Below are 22,774 nucleotides of genomic sequence, written 5' to 3' on the forward strand. Positions count from 1 at the left end.
AGCTCAACCGTCGTTGTAACTTGTCACGGCTCACGCGGCGTCGTCATCCAATTCTTCCAGGTCGACGATCGACTGACCGCACACCATCATAAACACGTCTTCTTTGGCTAACGGAGCCACACTCTGCTTACTTCACCATATCCAGGCCGACTGACTCACTCCTGTCTCCTTCACGACTTCACTGACTAACTGGTCGTCGTTTGCACGCTTTTATCCCTTCTACCCCGGTTTCTAGAAGCGTCGGAAGGGTTCTTTGGCGCGCAGTACAGCCAAGGCTAAGGATAGTTCGAGATTTCTCTCGCCGGTTCTACTCGCGGCGGCGCCATCGGCGATGCGTCCCCCCTTCCTTCTAGAAACATCCAAATTTTGCCGGGCGTTTGATCGCGTTGTCTACGTCTGGCTCCAGTTGGTGAGGAGGATGTGGCGCGCCGGCGTCTTTTGATGCTTCTTTTTTCGTCATTCGCGCTTCTTGGGCGCGCGTCTCGCGCCGTTCTGTCGCGCAGCCGTTTGAAAGCGGCCACGCGCGCTCTTTATGGGCGCTCGTTTGTGACAGCTAGACTGTAAGTCACTGTAGTGTGGATGTATGCTTGGTCAGCCACTTTTGGCGCACTTTACATTGGTTCAGCTGTTCGGCAGAGCTCGCGAGCCCACAGGCTCAATCTCTGCTAATAGTGGCCATACAGTAAAAGCTCGTTAATTCGACCCCCGTTAACTTGGAAAATCGGATAATTCGGGTGTGCTCTCTGGTCTCGGCAAGCATATGTATTGTCTAATAGCATCAAACTCTTGTCAATTCTTTCATATTTGGCCGCAACCCGGTTAATTCGGACGATCCTCGGAGCGCGTCAAGTACGAAAAGGAGCGAAAAGGGCATTCGCGAACAACTGAAATGGCCGCAGGCCTTCAGAAAGGTGTGGTTGCCATCCACAGTCTTGCCACAGTCGCGTTGTTAGCGACCAAGGCTGCAGCGGCTGCTGCACACTTGTTTCATTTTCGATTTTACTCGGCGCACACAAAATGCGTGGACGCCATCTATGATTGTGTCGGTGTTGACTGTAGTCAAAGCTGAGACAGGCTGTAGCTTCGTTTTCTCCACATGCCTTAAGAACTGTGCAATCGCCATCCGTGATTGTGCATTAGCGAGCCAAGTTCAATCAGCAGCAGATGCGGTGCTCAGCAGGCTCGTGCCGTCAGAACTGCATGGACACTATGATTGTATCTTTAGCGGCCAGAGTTTCATCCACAGCAGATGTGCCACTAAGTAGCTTAGTTGATTTCGGCACTGTGGGCACAGTGTCACCAAATTGAAACACGGTGGAAGCTGTTGAAGATGAAGAGCTTGAGCTACGGTCCGCATACTCGCACAAAGCTCACTTGCTACATCATGATGGACAAACAATCATTTGCTGGCCATTTTTCCGGTGAAGAAAAATTATCGTCACATGTGTATGGTTGCGTTGGTATATAACCGCGATACGAGGCGGTACGTAATAAGTATGGGTTCAGAGCACGCTTCAGTTTAAGACACAGGGGTCTTGAGCCGCTGTCACATTTGAACGAAGTCGTGAATGATGAAAATAGCTGGCTTTTACACTGCTATTATGCAAAATAAGTACTGGATTTACGTATTCACCAGGAAAATGATAATGCATTGATGTAATAGATATTTGTTCATTGTTTTCTTGATAATTTCAATAATTTGGCATTCGGTTAATTCGGATATTTTTTCCAGTCCCATGAAATCCGAATTAACGAGCTTTTACTGTATATTTACGCCGAATGGAATACACAGTTCCCGGTAAATTTAGATTCAGGCCCACTAGAAAGTGCCTGACACACGAGTTTGAACGTTCTGCATGTAAATCGCATGACTATGATAAACATACCAGCCTGCAAAATTCTGCACTTGTGGGCACAGCAAAAATGGCAAAAAATTCTGATGAAAGATGGCATTGCCTTATTTTCGCATTAGCTCGCCTACTGACCAGCAGAGACACCACCACGAAGACACATTGCTTACATCATTCATCCTTACTTGCTGCATCGGATAGCAACCAGAATTGCGTGTCGTGTGCAATTGCGGGAAACAATGAGAACAGCATGAAGATTTACAAATGAGGGTAGGATGGGCAAAACCACTGTCAGATACATACTGTGCAGCCAAGAAGGGCCTTTTAACAAATTGCTGTTTTGCCAGTATAATGCAAAGAAGGGACGCATGCTTTGCTAACTCGGTGTTATATGCAGCAAGTTTTGCTACATTTTGTCTGGTGGTGTTTTTTTTTTTTAAAACAGGTGCTATCAGTGTGTTATCGACAAGAAGAAAGCTTCTTTCGTTCAGTCTACATCTCCTTTCATGGAGGGTCTCTCTTCCTGGTAGTGAGCAATTCTTTCAACTCTGGGTGGTTCCTAGATCAGCTGACAGCAGCATGGCTTTGGGAAATCATTGCTGTCCAGACACATCACTTCTGTCTTCCAGCAGTTGGCAGAAGTTCAATACTTGACATAGTAAGTGTTGTGCAGTTTCGTGTGGTTAAAGCAAGCATTCGCAGATCTACGTGAAGTTCTCCTCTTGACTTCTTCAATAACTGACTAAAGAAAAAAAAAATTTACTTGCCATGCCAGGTCTGTGAAAATATATGTCCAGCAAAGCTGTTGAAAACAGCCGCTACAGTTGCTGAGACGCGTATGCAATGCTTCAGTGCTTTAGATTAATGGTAATGACAATCACTTTGCGACTGCTGCGGTACACCACGATGGGTTCTGCGAATACCCTCGCTACATTTGTGGCCGAGACCAAAACGCTCTCTGCCACGTGGTTAGTTGATTGAGGTCGTAGAGCGCGAGCCCAAAGTTGTCCGAGACGAACAACAGGAACCAGTGGTTCTTGTCGGACCTCGCACAGTCAGCATCAAGGTCGCTGATGATAACCCCTTCACCCATTTCTGCCCTACCATACGTTCCATTAGAATGCATGAAAATTGTTTTATTCCCCTATTATTGTTATATAGTATTATTAGGGGTGGAGTGCTTGGAGCCTGTTTCAGCTCCAACATAGGTTGGCCTGGTATTGCACTGGAGGCTGGTATTGCAACTAGTGGCTAAAAGCTTTGCTTTAAAATTATTTCAGTGGAACATTCCTTGGATGATGCTTTACAGCTTCCGTTGTGCAACCAAAACTTGCAATGGAGTTGTGAGAAGTTATTTAGAATGTGCACTGGATGTACTCCCTCGTATTGTTTTAATAGCTTTGAAAAACCAATCCCACTCGATGACTGCAACTTTTTTAAAGATAAAAGCTTTTACTGAACTTTATAGGAGCGGAATGTGGCATTGCATTCATTTTACCAGAACGGAAAACACGCTTTAATTTGACATTATAGAACTTGTCTCTGTTCTGTGGGCTGTTCTGAGGTTTAGTGAGTTTAGGCGACCTGCCCGTGCAAGCGCCGTCGTGCTGCAACAGCTTGGTAGTTTTTCATGGTGTTCCTATTGCCTATCCTAATTGCACAAGCGTCTTTAATTTGTGGACCTCCTGATGCTGCAGTCACTTACGTCTGTAGGGGTTCCCGCTGATTTACAGACTACCGTACGTGAGAAAGGGGTGATTTTACAACCATTATGGCACATTTGTTATGTTTCTGCTGACAAATCACGTGTGTAAATGTTATTTTTTTAGGAAAGCAATGTACTATGATAGTACTCGTGGTTTTGCTACTGGGAAACTAATAAACTAAGTTTATATCTTCGGCATCGTTTCGCTATTTCCTTACTTACCATCCATATTGGACTTAATGAACTGCTCTTGCGGTGACTTGTGTAAGCATTACGACATTTTCCTCCCTGGGACATTTTTAGGAACTTCATTCCAACAACATTTAACACAGTTTGAACAAACGCTCATCGTTATGAATTCATCTCGAAGGAAAAAAGTGTTACTAAAACGCAAACAAGAAAAGAACACACAACAAATGAATTTATTGTGCATGCCAAAGTGTATAGCTTGAAAAGGAAGGTGAAGTGAAAAGGATGATTGCACCTGATGCGCACATGGCAAAATGCTGCAGATTGGTTCTGCGCAATCCTGTAAGGTGGCGGAAGGGTGTCTATGGGCTTCGAGTTGTCGACTAATTCACCCGCACGCTGCCAATTGCTGGCTTCCCAGTTAGCTCATTTGGTAGAGCGACGGCTGCAGAAACGCGTTGGTCTCGGGTTTAATTCCCAGACCAGGACAAACATTTCGGCAACTAAAAAGGTTTCTTTCCCCTTTCTTACGGCAAAATGCCTTTCCAACATTTGGTTGCAGGTTCGGTCCCTGCCGGCAGCAAGTTGTATTTTCGTCCACTTTACCTTCATCGCATCTACATCAGAATTACTACAGTACAGTTAGCATCTCCCATACCTTCTTTGGCTTCATTATCCACTGGTTTTCTTTCATTAAAGGGTCAGTAAACAGGAGCAGACTTTTTTTTTTTTTTTCACACCTCCCCAAACAACCTCGCTAATTCGTACAATAGACCACAGCGATCACATTTTGCAAATATTGCAATGCTGCGTGCTGCGCAGACTCCATTTCGAAAAACAATTCCCGCGCCTCTTTCCTACGACTGTCTAGTCCTCCTCGTACGCGCAGTGGCGAAATCTAGCTCACGGGCAATGTTACGTACCACTGAGCTCGTCGATTGGTCCTTTGCACTACGAAACGGCGCCTTGGCCCTGCGGTGATGCAGTTTTGGCCACGCAGTCCGCATTTTCGTTTTCATGTGTTGCGCTCTGCCATTTTGTTGAGCCCGAGACTACCGGAACAAGTGGTATTGCCAGAACGAAAAGCCTCTGATATGGAAGAGGCGTCTCGCTGCTTCACTGCGAGGGTGAGGGTGCATACCTCACCAGTGCCTTGTACTCCTCGCACCGCACTTCCTTCCCGCTCCGCTATGACGCATGCGCTCGGGGGGAAAGCCTTGCTCGGTCGTTGGCTGCGCGCTGATGACGTAATCGCTGATGTCATGTTGACAAAGTGGGTGTAGTCATGACAAAGGGCTACGCCTACCCCTCTCTGCTGCGAGAGGAGGGTGGGAAGGACGAGCGAGAAACCAGCCAGCGTGGCTCATTCTATACCCTGTAACTTCCTTAATACAGCACTTATTCGCAAAGTTCTTGCGGCAGCATGTTCACATTGTACAAGTGTGCAGTTATTTAGTTATTTCTCCATTAGAAATTTTGGACTACGAGGTTGTTTACAGGCCCTTTAAGGTTGTTTCCAACATTTGCACAGCCATGGGAAAAGTACATTACAAAATACCTTTCCCTTGTCGCCACAGCAATTTTGTGCTCTTGATTCAGTGTCACAGCTCGGCGTCTCTCGAATTGCAATGTATGGTTGCATTGCCGACTTGCCTTCAGCAAGCACGTAGTTGACTTGGATGGGAATCATTTGTCTTATACTTCTGTTTAGAGCAGCAGCAACTGAGGTCTCAGGTGCTCTGCAGTGGCTGCCCTGTAGCTTGGCGCATGACGAACTAACCTCTATGTAGCATTATTATCAGTAATGACAGTTCTACTGCAACTTTTCCATGACTATGCGAAAGCTGCTACTTTCATGTCACGCAACATTCAAGGCAACACGACAGAGTGTGAAGATGGGCTGGTTGGACATGGCACTTAATTAAAAAAATGGCACGCTAGACACAAAAAAAGTGAGAGAGCAAACGAACAAAGCACTGACTTTCAACTGCCTTTTTTATTTCACTCACAGCAAATACGTTAAGGGGAGATGCGGGTCGAAAAAACGCGAGTTTTCTAAAAAATTATCGATTTTTTGTTTTCACCTGTTTTGTTAAGATTAGTACCTCTACTGTTCTGAAAAAAAAAATGAATGTCGAGACTCAACTGGAAATGCTTTAAAATTGTGTCTAAAGAGCACAAGGTGGCTGTCAAAAGGCCGAAAGTGTGTCATCTTCGAGCACCTTGCCGCTAATAATGCGCCGCCGCTCGCCATTGTCGACCGCATGAGGCGAAGAGCCGAGCCTCACTCTTCAAATAACGACGGTTTCCCGCGCTGCTGCAGCGCAAGAAATAATAAAGAGAAGCATACTTTTGCCGCCTTTTTCTAGTGCCGCGACTGGCTTTAAATCACGTGGTACGGATCGGGAGCCGCCATTGGCCACTGCGCGCCTGTGTGTGCTGTGAAGCCTACTTGCAGGATTCATGTCTCGTTGAGCAGCGCAGCTGAACAACGCTTTTCTCGAGTGCTTATCCGTTATGGATGAAGAAAGCCGTAGGAAGCGCGGTCACCGGCCTGTGAAGTTTCACGCGGCGCACAAATTTCGAGGACGCCGGTGCAAATCAAAGCCGAACACTCAAACCACGAAAAGATCGTCTGCTGCCGCAAGGCGTAGTGGCAGTGACGCCGATGCGTCCGACGAGTTTGCCGCGGCATTCGAATGTGTGAGTGCCTCCCAGAAAAAGATCGGACTCTTCGAAGACAAAGAAAAATCATAGGACGACGAGTCTTCGTTGGTTGCTGATATGACAGCACTGAACATGTTGGTTTAATCGAGCACTCCAGTTTTGAACGTGTTCTGGAAGAACTTGGCGTGCTCCCGCCTCATGATCTAGTTGCTCTTGGCACATCACAGGACAGCACACGCCAGAAAAAAATGTCTCAAAAACTAACAGGAGAAGCAAGGGCTCGTCGGCGTGCGCTGCAGAAAAAATCTCTTGTCGAGGAGTCAGCTCAAAAGAGCCGTGAGGGCCAAACCTATGGTGCTGGCGCATTTTAATGGCAGTGGCCACTACAAGGAGGATTGTTCTTTCTTGTGTACAAATTTCGTCGCATTCAATGACATCTTTGATAAATAAAACATGCAATTTTGACTTGAAAACTCGTTTTTCTCAAAACACAAATTTTGCCATTTTTGTCAATGTGCCCCTCCTTTTTCGGGTACTTCTGGTGCTCAGATCTGCATGAAATTTTTCCCAAATTTTTTCCAATGTACGAGACATGCAATTATCTTGTTCAAGTTCCAATATTCTTATTATATAATAAAAAAAAATTATGTAAACTTTTACTAGGGTAGGAGAAATATGAACTTGCCACATTAAAATTTTTCACGTCTAGTACATATTTTGTATGGACTTCCTAATTAGTTATTTGCATTCCACACTTTATTTGAAACATTATGAACTATCAATTGTAAAAAATTATTGAAGTTTAGGTCTGAAAAGAGGGGGGGCAAGAGGCTTAAGTTTTTCACTTTGTCATGTTGCAGAACTAAAAGTATGCAACTTGCAAGAAAACTAATTATATATTTGAAATCAGCATAAAAAGTTCTATAAGCAGCTCAAGTTTCATTGCTCTAGGGTGAATATTAAAGAAAAAGTGTCTTCGAGTAGCATCTCCCCTTAATCGTAAACAATATGAAAGGGAGCACAGAGTTCGTGTTTAACTAACAGTTATTTGTGATGTGCGAATACCAATCTGAGGTACTGATCGGCAAGGTGCAACTTTCCTCATGCCGGTTCAGTGCTACAAACACATTTGTGCTTGGCAACTGTTTTTAACCATGAAAGGTTACAGTGCACATAGACGTGGACGAAGGAAGAATACACAAGACATAGTGCTGAGTTTAGCCGCTATGGCCTCCTGAAGAAGATTTTGGTGCTCCCTTTCATACTGCTCATAACTGTACAGGTGCATGAAGGAGGAAAGAGTGGCATAAAAGATAGCATGGCACATCTACAGCCAACCGCCCCTCTCCCTCTTGCTACTCTCATGGCGTGAAGCTTTCCACAAGCGTAACTTAAACCCCGCTGTGGCAGTATCAGCAGGGACAGATGCTAAAGTTTTGAATTCATGCCTGTGTCCAACTCGAAGCTCTTCCTTGAGTTCGCCGAGCATCACTCATCAGCCAAAGCATGGACACTGCATTTAGGGATGCTTCTCTGCAAATTTTGTCACGATGAGTTGGAACAGAAACGTAGTCGGATATTGAAGTAGAAGTTAGCAAAGGCTCAGCTTCTTGTAACTTCTATTCTTTTTCGTGAAAGCAGCTGGAACAAACCATTCTCACCATTTGGGATCAAGGCAACATCAAGGGGAGTATTGAAGACAATTCTATTGTGAATATTTTCATCGTTAATGTTTCAGTTTGGGGGCACATTGGTGTTTAGTTTTCTAAATCCCACACTGTTATACAGTTTTTTATTTCTGACAACCTTGCCTTCCAATTTCATGAGGTAAGGGGGTTTGCTGTGATATAAATAATGTGCTTCTTGCATTAGTTGCCCTTTATTGGTGGCGTAGGAAAATGCAACATGACATGGTCCTGTTATCAATCTGATTGACACTCAGTTTGTTCATTAAATTCAAGATTGAAAAGTTGGCACTGCTGTATTTACTTGAATCTAGGCCAGTATTTTTCTAAAAAAAGATAGAGTGCCAAATGGTGTGGTAAGCTTCGATTCGGGTAAACTGAACACCACCTCGCCGCTATAGACTTGCAGCTTATAAATTGGCATGTTCCCGATTAGTGCAGTTGTGTTTGCAAGCACTGAGCTGTGACCTGGCAGTGGTCATATCATGAAGCACCTGTGCTCGAGGAGTGACTGCACTCGCGAAGCGATACCGATATACCTCAAGTAAAGCATCGTGTTGCGTGCTGCAAAGGTATCAGAGCTCCATGCCTAGCATTAGATCTGTGTGGGGGAAAAGGAGGTGCGCGGATGGCAAGAGCGATTGAACGAGCTGTTTTCCAGACCACAGAAAAGACAACGCAAGGTGGAAAAAGATATTGCCAAGTTTATCAGGGCACAAAGAGAACGGGACTGTCTGCAACAAATGAAATAAAATCGGCTAAAGCGAGAAAGGTCGTGGGAATGTTCAAGACGTCCGAACCAAGTTCAAGGCCAGCACTGGCCGAATCTTGCGATCGAAGCACTTTGGCTTCAGTCTGAGACGAAATTTCATGTGCCAGAAAGTTCCAGCAACTTCGAGGAGAAACTCCTCGCAGCTGGGCTAGGTAGCAACCAACCAGATGTATGTCAAATTCGACATGCCCATGGCATGCACGGTTTTTGTTCGCTGTGTATGCCACAAGGAGCACCAAAGAAGTCAAGCAATTCGCTACATTTCAGATGTGAGGGTGCGTAATCTGGGCCCCGCGCTTGTCTATTTGCAGTGTGCAAACATAGCAAGGAGCTGTTCAATGTTACCGGTTTTTGAAGTCGGGGTGCTTGACACAACTGTAGCCTTTTTTATTTTATTCATGTTTATTTGAATATTTACTGATGTGCAAAATGCAGCACTCTATCCAAAGACGAAGTAGGCAGGTAAAAATATCTTTTGCACACATTTGAAGCATGTTGCAGCATTCAAAAAGTATATATATACAAGGGATGTAGGCGATATCGGATATAAAGCATATGCAATCTAATTGCGCCAAGAGATGCTAAAAATGAGGCAATATGAATTCTTGGCATATAGATAAATGAGTGATGCATAGAAGCAAAGTATTATTAGATGGGACACGCAGCTTGCAATGTGAGCATCTGCTTTACACGTGGAAACAGCTTAGTCATGCATGTTGTAATGGAATGAAGAATCTAGGTATTTCACACATGTTTACATGCATACATAACATACATGGTCATCATCATTCTTAGCCTACATTATGTCCAGTTCACTGTAGGACAAAGGCCTTTACCAGTGATCACTAATTTGCCATGTCTTGTGCAAGCCATGCACGCGCACACACACACACAAACACACACACACACACACAAACCAGGCAACTGGAGACGATCAATCATGGCAGAGAAAGTTGTTGTGTTTGATATAAGAAGTCGATGCTAGTGGTGGTGCAGTATGTCGAAGTAATAAACACGGGGGTTGACATCGTGAGCTTTCATGTAGGACATGGTGAAACACTATTTATACTTCCTTACGCGTTCAGGTGCACAAGTATTGATGGAAATTTTCTTTCAAGCAATCATTTAAGGCTAATGGTAATTGTACTATGCTAAGAAACTTCCTGGCAACGTTGGCCTTGAAGACAACTCTTGAAGATGTTAGTGGGTATCAAACACTTTGAGTGAGTATGTGCAACGGCTGTGACTTATGACAGAAATCATGCTCATGCTAAGCAAGCGAGCTCTTGTTATGTTGGTTGATGACTTCCAATGTATCAAATGTTCGAATTTCTACTCAACTTCTGTTTTATTCACTTGAGGAAACTGAACGGACATTTCTCATTGTCTCCGTAAATAGATGAACATTAAAAAGTATTGAAGCAGTCATCTTGCCATTGTTAATTTTTTCTTTATGCTTGAGGAACTGCACCACAAGCTTGAAGTCTTCATGGTTGGCACACTTATCTTCACTGGCTTTCCAAAACATTTTACAGTGATGCATAATACTTCCCAGGTGTCCACATAGCAGCTTATCGATGATGGTCATGACGTGATGGTATCGTGGGCATCGTGCGACTCTCGGAAGCCATCTAGCTTTTTCTGTCACCTAGAAAAAAGACTAATGGGGACTTGCCAAACAGTGATTGCTGGTTTACTTTCATAAAGGAAAATTTACATGTCGTGTCATTCTTTCCAGATGTGCTCATAACCTGAAAGTTGTGATTGGCAGGTGACAGTAACACTGCATCAGAAGGTCAAGGGGGCAGAGGAAGATCGGTCCTTGTATTGTCGGAGGTCTTAATGGGCCGATCGAACGAAGCATCTTCTAAATGGCGTCATATGCAGATCTTCTTTCTTTTTTTTTGTGACTGCATGTTAGCATGGTTCCCTCATAACTAGCCATGCCTCTCAATTAAGGCTGTTGCCGTTGGCAAGACTGATGCTGTGACAACTGTCAATGAAATGAAAAAGAAAAGCTTGCTTATTTTAGATTAATTGCGGGAGTCTGCCATTGTTCGAGTGCATACATCCTCTGCTACATGCTGTCCTATTAAACCACACTTATGTGCGTTCTGAGGTACACTGGCGTAGCCCTGGTTTGCATACATTCAAATAGCGCAGGTCTCGCTTTGTTCCTCGTCGTCGCAAATAGTACTGTCAGCAATTCAGTTGCATCGTTCAACATGCATGTACTTACCATGCAGCACAGTTATGAAGGAAGCCAGGGGCGTAGCCTAGAGCACTGCACGGGCCCGGGCCGGCCCGAAAGCCCGGGCCGGGTAAGGGGTTGTTGGATCGGGCCCGGGCCGGGCTCGGGCCCATGATCTTCGGGCTCGGGTCGGGCTCGGGCCTGAGCCAGGCCCGTATTAGGCCCGGGTCACATACGTATATGTATAATTGCGTGTGTACGTTGTGTGGCTTTGTTTTTGTTGTTTTGTGGGGTTTAATTCCCGAAGCAACCCAGGCTCTATGAGACGCCGTCGTTGAGGGCTCCGGGTAATTTAAACAACCTGGAGTGCATTGGCGTGCACAGAAATTGCACAGTACAAGACGTCTACAATTTTGCTCCATTGGTATATGCTACACGAGATTTCAAGAAACGCCTAATATAAGTTTCCGCCATTATAGTGAGTGAAAGACGTTCTTGGGTACCGTGTAAGGAAAGCAACGGTAAACTGCCTAGATTAGTGTATATAAGATGTGCGCGTTCGTATCTAGGGAAACATTTCGAGTATGTAGCTACGCTCGCATGCCCGTAGACTGGCCAACGCGACTTGTGAGTCAATAATATCTCAGGAGCTGTTTTTCGTGCATTTTGAGTGCAATATGCGGAGCGACTCTTATCACAGGGCGAACGCCGTTGTTGATCTTGCCATTACTAGTGGTGAGGCGCAAGACCACAGAGACACCAATTTCCCCGAGTGTGGCTCAACTGGAGTGATCAGGCTAGAGAAGCGATCCGGGAGTCTGGGAATAACCAACACGCAGACTGATTAGTTTTATTTAAAGCACCCTTTATTCAACACACCGTTACTGTACACACGTCTGACACGAGGACGGTGGCTCGCTCGTTAACGGGTGTGCCTTGCTTTGACAGATCTATGGCCCTGCGGTGGCGGTGACTCGGGGAAGAAACTACGTTTTCGTGCTCAAAACAACAAAGAACCTTGTTGTTTTGAGCACGAAAACGTAATGTAGATTGGGTGCAGTTGCCTGCCGAGGAGTCAACACGACAGCTTTAATTTATGTAACGCTGCCCAGCCTGGTGTAATCCTCCCAGAAGCAGCTAGAGCACGTTTTTTTTTTTTTCATTGCATTGTGCAATAGATGAAGTATGCAGGAGACTTTATACTTTTACTCAACAGCCCTAGCTCGTATGCAGTTGATGTAGACTCAACCTAAAAATGTCTGCCATGCTTTTTTTCTCCACTGTATGCAGGTATTATATTTTGTAGCTGTTCTTTGAAATGCAAAAATGAGATGGCGTGGTTAGCACTGCGTGCGTACATGAAAGAGCCAGCTATGACTCCAATTATATTTTATATTGGCCTGCAATCATTTCGCAAGAGTGTTACGCGCGTAATTCACCGAAAGTATACACAGTACCAGTGAAAGTCGTGACACTGAAATAAGTTCCTAAAACAATCTCTAGAAAATATATTTTGTGCGGCAGGTATCTTCACAATAACCGAAGTTTGGACAGTGCCTCCTTTATGCTCAAGGCATAACTAGCTGAAACGGGCCGGGCCGGGCCGGGCCGCGCCCAAACCTTTCGGGCCCGGGCCGGGTACGGGCCACATTTAAGAACACCGGGCCGGGCTCGGGCGGGCCGGAGCATGGCGTTTTCGGGCCGGGCCGGGCCGGGCCCGGGCCGGAAAAATCGGCCCGTGCAGTGCTCTATAGCGTAGCCACAATTTTTTTTTTTTTTTTTTGGGGGGGGGGGGTTCAACCATACTTCACGTATGTTCGTGCGTGCGTTTATATGTGTGCGTGCATATATGCACCAGCAAAATTGAAAAATTTCGGGGGAGTTTGAACCCCCACAACCCCCCCCCCCTTGGCTACGCCCCTGAAGGAAGCAATGGATGGCACCGTTCTTCAGCAAAGTTAGTGTTTTCTCCTTCACTGCAACGTGGCACGGGCTCTTTTCCTGCCTCTGAAGTGTTGCCTTATGTCTGTCGAGATTTGTCTTTAAGAATTCCCGTGATTTCACATGTGGAGGAATTCCTATGCCTTACCACCTGTGGTAATAGTCCCTGTGGATGTTATTTAACATGGGTGAGAAATGGAAGGATTACTCTGTCATGTTCTTTACTTTTTTTTCTATTTTATGGTTCTCATATCATGCCTGTATTCTTGTTGTTTCTATCTTTGAAGTTCTATCTGTGCGGCGAGGTTGGCTTGTTCTCAGCGCCAGGGATATTGGCTTTTCTGTGTTGCATGAAGCTACTTCGAGGATATTCTGATCGCCTTTAAATTATGCTTATGGAGGTACGTATATGTGTGGCATCAACTTCACAACATAGGTGTTCGTGTCATCGCTGTCATTTTTTTGCACGTGGCATGCTCTACTGTATCACCGGGCATATTCATGACTTGTCTGTCATCCAAGTCAAGTGACACGGTGACCCACGTAGCCACACGTTCAAAATGTAAAATTTTTATCATTTTTAGAGTGATAGCTATACCCCTTCCGGCACAAACCCAAAAATCGTTCTTGTGCATGCATTTGGCCTTGAAGTCGAGGCTCCCCGCACGTGCGTCGTCATGGCAACGGACATGCGCAGTGTCGGTACTGTTCTCCTCTGCCGCGCATCCCTCTCCGTCGGTTGGCAAGAGCCGCGAGCCGGCGGGCGCGTGCGCGCGCCTCGAGACCTCAACACCTGCCACATGACTCCCGCGCCGGCAATACGAAGAGAAATGTGTACACAGTGCCGCTGCTGCTCGACAAGCTTAGTTTAACCGCGTTCAGCCACAGCATTTTCATATATTGTTATAGCATTGAAGGCTATAACCTTATCTCTGAGCTTCCGAACGAGCTATTGATCTCTGAAAACTTTTTTTCTTTTTAGGGGTTTGTATTATGTCGCCGTTTTATGCGCAAAGCATTGTTAAGTATTCTCGCCGAGTATAACCTGCTTTTGTGGGTTTTATTGGGGTGCATACATCTGTTGGAAACGATTAACGCCTCGTTTCTGAATGCCCGCCTTCCCGTTTGCATTGATTGTCAGACGAAGACGGCCGCTTGCGAGGGCTGGTGCACGTATATACTGATAGCTGGGAACGACAAGTGACGTGACCATCGTCGCACGTAGTTTGCCCACATTTTAATTGGGCGTCCGAAAGATGTTCGGTGACGGGCCCGAGTACAGCATGGTCGACGTGTTTCTCGACTACGGCGACAGCAACGGCGACGCCGGTGTGGCGTCGTCGACGTCAGGTGAAGTGGCGAACCCGTTCCTTCCCTTATTTTTTACGATTTCGCGGCCGACGATAAGCCGCAGCCGCGCGGACATAGTCGTTCGGCGTCTCGTGCGTAAAAGAAAGGAGACCGTCGTCGTCTTCAGCGGACACGTGCGAAGCCGTGCTTCACCCCCCCCCCCCCCTTCCTCCCACCCTGCATGCTCATATCGACCTATACGGAGCAGGCTCGCGTAGTGAACACGGTGTTGTGCCCTTCGGACTTTTTTTTTTCTTTTTTTTTTTTCGTACGTAGGCGGCGGTGTGGTTGTCTCGCAGGGATCAGATTAGCCCGAAACGAGCGTCGGAGATTGTGAAAATGGGAAAGAGTGAGGCAAGAGAGAGAGAGGGAGAAAACAATAAAGTCAAAGTGCACCTCCGCTCGCTTCGACGAAGAAGTGTAATCCTGCGGTCGTTTCAGTGTGACCTTCTCCTCGGAGTAAAGGGTTGCGCGTCGGCCTGCGGCCCGTAAAGAAGGTGCAGTTACTCGCTGTCGGTCTTCTCTCTAAATTGCGCGCGCTAAATGTGGGTGTGCGAGGGAAACGGACGCCACAGAGGCGCGCTGTTTTGCGGTGCTTGAAGTGTAAATAAATGACTTGCTTTTTCTCGTCGCAATATAGCCCGCAGTTTACAAACACACGCTTACGCCCGCAAACACGGAATCGTGTGTGAAATTCGGTGTAAACTTGTAGAAAGGTGTGTTGTATTAGTAGTTCGTTTCATTCTTACGAGTTTATGATCGAGATTAGCTCGTTTTGTTAACTTTCTTACGCGTACTTCAACACAAAAATAAAAATAAATAAATAAAATAAGAAATGATAGTGCGAATACTTGTAGTTGAACCGGGACCGACCCTTCCGACAACGCTGGTTTGTATAAAACTGAACCGCCTTTCGTAACTCGGGGTCCGCAGTTCACGGTATTAACGCGATAGCGTTAGAGAGCTCGTGTCGCAGAAATTTCGGCGTCGGCACCGTTGGTTGTGAACGGAAAATCGTCCGTGACCGAAAAATCGAGAAAGAAGCAAATAAAATAAAGAATAATATGTTCGGTCCCATTGAGGATCGAACCCGGGCCGTTCGCGTGGCAAGCAGGTACCCTACCACAAAGCCACGATGTTACTTACACCTGCTTTGAAAAAAAAAAAAAAAACACTACATAAATGCCCTGTAGTGAAAGGAGTCCACTTAACGCATTTTGTTCGGCAGGTGTCACGACGAAAACGAGCCCATTCGGCGATTTGTAGGTGCATTCTCGAGGCCATCAAATTACGTCGAAAAAGGCCGGCATAGTGCAGCCATCGCCGCTAAATACACACACGAACTTTCAAACAGCTCTAAAAATGGACAAATATGTCCATCTAGCGGAAAACATATCAAGCCAACAACAGCAAACGTTAGATAATGTGCTTCCATCTGTGAGGCATTGTGAGAAATATGTCTCGACTCTTTATGGCCTCCGAGATGGCGGGCGTGCAGCGTGTATCTTAGAGGCCATGCGACCCTTGCTTTAGATCAAAAACCTGTACAATTCGCGCGCGCGCGTGCGTGTCTGTGTGCGTGTTTGTGTAACAATGCACATTAATAAGTATGCACTTAGTGGTTGAAGTGCGCACTAGGGGACGGATGTCGCTATCGCGTTCGACTCTTAAAGGCGAATCTTAAGGGTCCCCCAATTTTTTCGAAGTTCCGTCGTGGAACGAAATATCGAAATAAGATAGGTGGGAAGGGTGTTATTGTGTATCGTCACGTACATGGGCGACGGGAAAGCAGGGTTCGTCTGGTCGCTCAGGTCTGGCCACGGTGTTAGAATGTGGGTCTGGCGATGGCGTGTGGTCCAGTTGGTTCCTCTTCTGTGCGTAGACTTTTGTGCGTAGCCTTAAAATTGAAGCACTAGGCAGCAAGCGTAGGCGGGCGAACAAGGGAAGGGGGGTTGGGGACCTTCTCGCGGCAAGAGTTTTGGTTTTGTGATAACGATTTACCAATACGAGAAATAATCATTTTTGTCTCTTTATCGTGTAGAGAGAGAGCCCACTAATCGCTGTTTGCGGCGGGCGATAGAGAGAGAAACGCGGAACTCCGTCGCTGGCAATTCCTTCACTGCGGAAGGGGGGTCGTGCGTCCGCAGCAGCTGGTTTGATAAACCTTCCATCCGGCTCGCGCCTGCCTGTTGAGCACTGGAACTAAAAAGCGGATTTGTGCGTCGTTCTCGGGAGGAGGAGGAAGAAAGGGTGGGTGTTGAGGGTAGAGAATTCCGTCGTTGTCGACAGCCGCACTAGTTGGGTGCAACCCGTGATTCTGTATGTACGCAAGTAACGTTACTATGATTTAACGAAAACCAGCAGATAATGAAGCCAAGGCAAGGTGTAGGGCACGTTAATTGTACTGTTTTAAGCGTATTGCAGTAATTATGATACAGGCGTGAAGAAAGCAAAGTGGACGAAAAGACAACCTGTCGCCGGCAGGGACCGAACTCGCAACCTTCGGATTGCCCGCCCGATGCTCTCACCAAGTGAGCTACGGCGGCGGTCGTCCCCTCGTCCACTTATCGGGTATTCATGTGCATGCCATCCGAAGGTTGCAGGTTCGGTCCCTGCCGGCGGCAGGTTGTCTTTTCTTCCATTTTACTTTCTTCACGTCTGTATCATAATTAGTGCAATACACTTAATACAGTACAATTAACGTCACCTATAGCTTCCTTGGCTTCGTTATCTGCTGCTTTTCATTAAGGTCGTGTCAAACAAAGAAACTGGCCCTCAAAGCTTCCTTCCTTCATTCGTTATTATTATTTAGTTAACATTATATCGGTATTTACCCGGTCCTGTGCTTTCTGTTGTAGGTATAACGTGGCAGCAGAAAGCACATGACCGGGTTGATTGGCGGAACATGGGAGGGGCCTTTGCCCTGCAGTGGGCGTAGACAGGCTGATGATGATGATGATATGGGTATTTAACGTTGCGAGAACTTTTTCTACCGGTACGTTCGTTTTGCGTGCTGCCATAGGATTTCTCGACTTATGAGTCACAGAAGGCAGTGATTTCACTCCTGCGCCAACTGCGCCAAAGTGCGCCTAATTGTATTTACTGCTACCTCCTGATAATATCGACAAAAATTGCGCCAAACTGCGCCAGAGTCTCGAGTTTGGGGGCGTCTATCACCGGCAATTGCACCGCCGGCGCGTCAGACCATGTGCAGCTTGACCTTGGGGCCGCCAAAGTCGCAACCACGGACCAAGAATTATTCCTTTCAATAAATAGCGCTCGCGCGTGCGTCCCGAGTAAGCCACGATGCCATGCATGCACGGTGCCGACGCAGCTTTTGTTCTGCCAGTCGACTCGACTGCAAAATGCGCTCTCCGCAGAGGCTCGTGACGTCTATCGGTAGCGAGAAAGTGTGGCGGCGATTCATCGGCGGACGTCCTCTGTTCCAGAAACGCTGCTGATAGCTCGTTTCAAGCGCCGCACGGCACATAAGGAAAACAATGTTCAGTAATAACTACATGCGTGCCGCAAAAGTGTCTGTCATTTCTATTTCTGGACATTGCGGAATGAAATCTGGGATCGCTAGCAGTAGATATATGGAACATTATCGACTTTTTCGTGCTTTGCGTCTATGGAAGAGCACGTGAACGGTGGGAACGTGTTGACACTTTTCCTCAGATATACTTTATCCATGGATCTTCATCCAGAAGAGCTTTTTCGTAATTCCTTCCACCAGCACATCCGAGTTTGTAATCACTCTTTGGTAAATACCCCCTAAAAGGCCCTGTCCTTTCGAGCTCGTGAGTGCTAGGGTTCCGATTCGAATTTTTTGGTTGCTTATTTAAAAATGTCATCTCATTAATAAAAGCATGCCTCCTGGTCGGAGCAGCCACAATTGCGTTTTAATATGCGCAGCCTGTCAGTAACGGGCCCGTCGCTGACGGCCCACAGTGAAGCGGCTACGCCATGTTACACGTCCGCCTCTCGCTTAGCTGACGGTTAAAAACCTAACAGTTTCGCTTAAGGGCGAAGCAATGAATGCGATACTAACAAATTGTATTGTTATACGAAGTAAGGCTAGCAGCTATAGCTCTTTTGGATCCGATCTCGCGCAGCTGAACAAAACGCTGGTTTAAGGGAATATGGCCGCTCCAGGAACCGAAGTGGTTTTCGTTTTGTGAGTTCTCTAAACACGAAGTAGGCGTTGAGAGCATAGCAAGTTTACGAGCCGTCTCCTGATGCCTCGAGATAGTGCGCGCCAGCGACTGAGCCCTTCGAGCGATGCAGTCCCCCCACCCCTCGCCTAGCGTCCCTTCATGCTCCTTGCGAAAGACGGGCGGGGCGTTTCCTCTCTGTTTGATGAGCAATCGACGGCAGGCCCGTATGCGGGAAGATGTTATCGGATGCGCTCTCCGTGCGACGGAGACTGCTGGCTCGTTTAATCTCCGCTTCAGCCGCGTTCGTTGCCAGCGCTCGCGAGCTTTTACCCGCAGGTAGAATGCGCGAGGTGATGTTATCAATGTGGACTTTATACGGAAAATTACGGCAACGGCGACGGCAAAAAAGCCGTCGAGAGTGTCCATTTAATTGTTATCACAATAAAAGTAAAAAAAAAAGGATCCATTGTATTCTGTGAAGTGGATGATAAGCGAAGCTCTTTCGCGCACGGCATAGAGGGGACATGGTGGAGGACAGCTTGGTATGTAAGGCCAGGTTGTTAACGGCCAGGCTGTTAATGTTCAATGCACAATATTAATGCGAAAGCCTTAGATATATGCTTCCTCAAACACGAAAATTGACCGTCGGTGGCGTTAGTCGACTTATGCAAAAAATATTCATCGCGTGATGGCGTCATCATGACGTCATAGATCGTCAGAACGTGTGACGTCATCATGGCGTTATATATCGTAATGTCAGGTGATGACGTCATCACACGACATCGTCGGTTTACTGCTTCCGTGATCGGTGCACCGATCATGGAGGCAGTGCAAAACTATGTGAGCTGCAGAAAGCTTGCAGAGAGGGAGGGGGCTAGATCAACACGTCGATCGAGAAGAAAAAGTACCTGGCTTTCACCTTGGAGTCGTCTTAGGGGAATGCATTAGGGGCAGCGTGTCTCTTTGGCATTGAGGAACTGTTGTACGTCACGCCGTTTGTCTACCATGTCTGCTGATAACCACGTAGATGTATTTTGAGTGTTATTTCATAAAATACAATTTTATTGATCCGGTATTCTATTTATTTGCTAGTGTCGAAAATAACTGCCGAAGAGGTTAATCCGGAACACTCAACTGCATGAGCCCTTATTTTTGCATTATCGAGTGGAATATAGAGTTATCCTGAGATGATTTTTTCCATGAGATTTGCAATGAATCGAAATATTTCTTGCTGTTCATACGGGCCCCATAATAATTATTCAGGTGCTTGAATGTTAATGCAATTCGCTTCTCTAGTGCACTCCAAGATGTAAAATTAGGTGCTTCAGAGGGCTGCCAGATGCAAAATTACCCGCTCCAAAGTGCTCCAAGATGGAAATTTTTGCTGCTTCAAAGTGCTCCAAAATGGAAATTTTGCTGCTCCAAAAAAATTGCTCCAAATCAGAAGCCCTCGGTAGCATCACTGAGAAGGCTTTATTCTTTAAAAAAGCCACCGCTGTTTGAAGGAGGAAACCCTGACGGGAGGTATAGCCTGCGCCTCCTGGTTTCGGCTTTCCGGTACTTGACGCGCGCGCGCTGTCTTAGAACCGCGTGTACGCCGGTGTAAGATACCGCGTCCTTAGAACTCGTCTATGAGGTCACTTGTTGGGTGCCCTACACTGATGCATCATAGAAGCAAGCGTCAGCGAAGATCGGGGTTGCACATGCCGGTGTGTGACGTCGACGTCCGAGTATTTTGCGCGAATATATAAGGCGCCCTTAGGCAGATTAGGAGGCGCGCAAGCATTCTCCGTGCGGTATAAGTGCTGCACGAGGCGCGTTATCGCATAGCAATCCCTCCGCTCGTCTTCTGAGACACGTTCGCCAATCTGTTCCTTGTCCTTCCTGCCGTCGAGAAGGGCTGCGTGTAACCATAGTGTAACCTACTTTTCGCGGTGAGAGACCCCTTTGTGTAGTGCTGCTTGAGTGTTTTATCTCTAGGCAAGTGTGCATGCACCTTTTTTTTGCGTCCTTTATGTTCAGCACATAACTCTGTCCGACAGGTGTGTTTCACCTGCCCGTGCGCTCTCCCATGTGTACTCATCGGCAGTCAAAGGTGCACGGGACGCGAGATTCGCGAAAAAAAAAAAAATTGAATTCTCGTTTAGCCAGCCAGCAATATAAATGCTCAACCCTACAATAGCTCTCGCGACTCACACACCGTTATCCATTAAATTAAAAGGGCCACACAGAAAGTGGGAGCTATTCACTTTCCTTCTCAAGATGCTGTACATTTAATAAGCGGGCAAGCTGGTTGACGTTCGTTGCGCGTGAACTGGCATGTTTCTTTGCTCTGAAAGCTACGTGTATGAGCAGTGCCCTTTAATTTCTCGTACGAGTCAGTTACGCACGCGGTGATCGATGGGGACTTTTTTTTGGCGCAATCGCCAATTAGGCTGAAAAATCCCTTTACACGCGGTATAATTGTGCACACTCAGTGAACATTTCGTGGGCATGAACCGTCTAATTGAGCATTGTAACAACTGCTTATTCCCTGCACGACATTTCCCTAGCGTAGATAATGCGTGCCTGCCCGCGGAAAGACTCTCGAGATGCCTCCCGTCCTGACCATGCAACTTACGCCACGGCGGATTAATACAACCTCCGAGATCGGCTCTCATTGTAGTATAAACCCTGCCGATTTGTTATTGGACGAAGGCTATTCCGTGTGTTAGCTATTCCGCGAGTTAGCTGCAGGGGAGGGTTCACGAAAAAAAATTTTACTTCGAACCTAAATTGCTGGTTCATAATAAAGTTTATTCCTCCTCCTCGTTAGGAGGAACTTGCTATAAATGGCAATACCGCAGTAACGTTTGTCGCGATATCTAAGTAAGGAAGCCGCGGCTTGCTTAAGAAAAGGTATTTTTTTATCTCATATGGAGATAGATAGATAGATAGATAGATAGATAGATAGATAGATAGATAGATAGATAGATAGATAGATAGATAGATAGATAGATAGATAGATAGATAGATAGACAGACAGACAGATAGACAGATAGATAGATAGATAGATAGATAGATAGATAGATAGATAGATAGATAGATAGATAGATAGATAGATAGATAGATAGATAGATAGATAGATAGAAAAGGAGGCGGACGTATCTACTTGCTTATCTATCTATTTTATGCGTAGGGAGTAGGTAGGTAGATTACATTGCTGTTCATTGCGCCTTGTCGTTGCGTAACGCAAAGCTGCCCTGAACGCCGCGGCAGCGTCGACGGCGGAGCAGCAGCATCCCGGGATGCGATAGAGACACACCACCGATGAGGGGCATCCTGCGTGTCCACCCCCCTCCTTCCGATTTGGACCGCGGGAATGCGGAAAAGCGGTTCAGGCGGATGCTGGCGCGTGCTCTTAATCCCGGTGGCCTCGGCACCCTCCATCCCTCCTCCCCTCCGCCGTTTATCCGCTGCCGGTCCCTCTCTACCGCGCCTACGCTACATGCCGCTCTGATGTATAGCTCTCATAAAGCGGGTGGGGTGGCTTGTGTACAATACGGCTGGAGACTTAAAGGCCAACTCCGGTGATTTTTTGGCCATGTCAAAGTATTGGTGCTTTTATGCTCCTGAGACGCTCGTGTTATGGGCCCGATAGCAGAAATACTCGGCAAATTGCAGAATCATTTTAAATAAGCAAAAAAGCGCAACACCGAAACCCAACCGAGCGTACTGTCTACGTATGACGTAGACGTTGTTACGAACGAAACGGAAGTCGTGCAAGGCATGCCGGTCACGCCGGCGCGAAGATATGAAAACTGTGACAGCCTGGACGACCAGCGAAACGCCGGCCAAACCAACGCTGTCTGTCGCCTTGTGCACAGCAGACGCTCGCTGTAGCGGCCGAAGCGCTGAAGTTAGCGGTGCCCTCGGTTGCGTCACTTCTGCCGCCTTCCCAATACTGACGTCACAGACGCAATGTTGCCAATAATTGTGGGAAGCCAGGAGGGCGTTTGCAGACAATCTTTAACATTCATTTGCAACAATCTGCGCATGTCTCAAGCCTGTAATTTGGCATAAATGACGGAACGCAAAGGAACGTACCCAGTGAATTTCATTGAAATCCATCGACCTCGAAAAATGGCCGGAGTTGGCCTTTAAATGCTTTCCTTCGCCTCCATGCTCTCCGTGGATTTCCCGCGTTCTTTCTTTCTTTCTTTCTTTCTTTCTTTCTTTCTTTCTTTCTTTCTTTCTTTCTTTCTTTCTTTCTTTCTTTCTTTCTTTC

General features: G+C 46.6%; 1 protein-coding gene across 2 annotated transcripts in view; it reads left to right on the top strand.

Moving 5' to 3' along the window:
• The window catches only part of LOC119383556 (uncharacterized), an 81,780-nt gene that overhangs the window by 5,283 nt on the left and 53,723 nt on the right, over window positions 1–22,774 (top strand). The window lies entirely within an intron of this gene.

This window comes from Rhipicephalus sanguineus, chromosome 2 (assembly GCF_013339695.2).
Source record: "Rhipicephalus sanguineus isolate Rsan-2018 chromosome 2, BIME_Rsan_1.4, whole genome shotgun sequence".
In the NCBI taxonomy this organism is placed as follows: domain Eukaryota; kingdom Metazoa; phylum Arthropoda; class Arachnida; order Ixodida; family Ixodidae; genus Rhipicephalus; species Rhipicephalus sanguineus.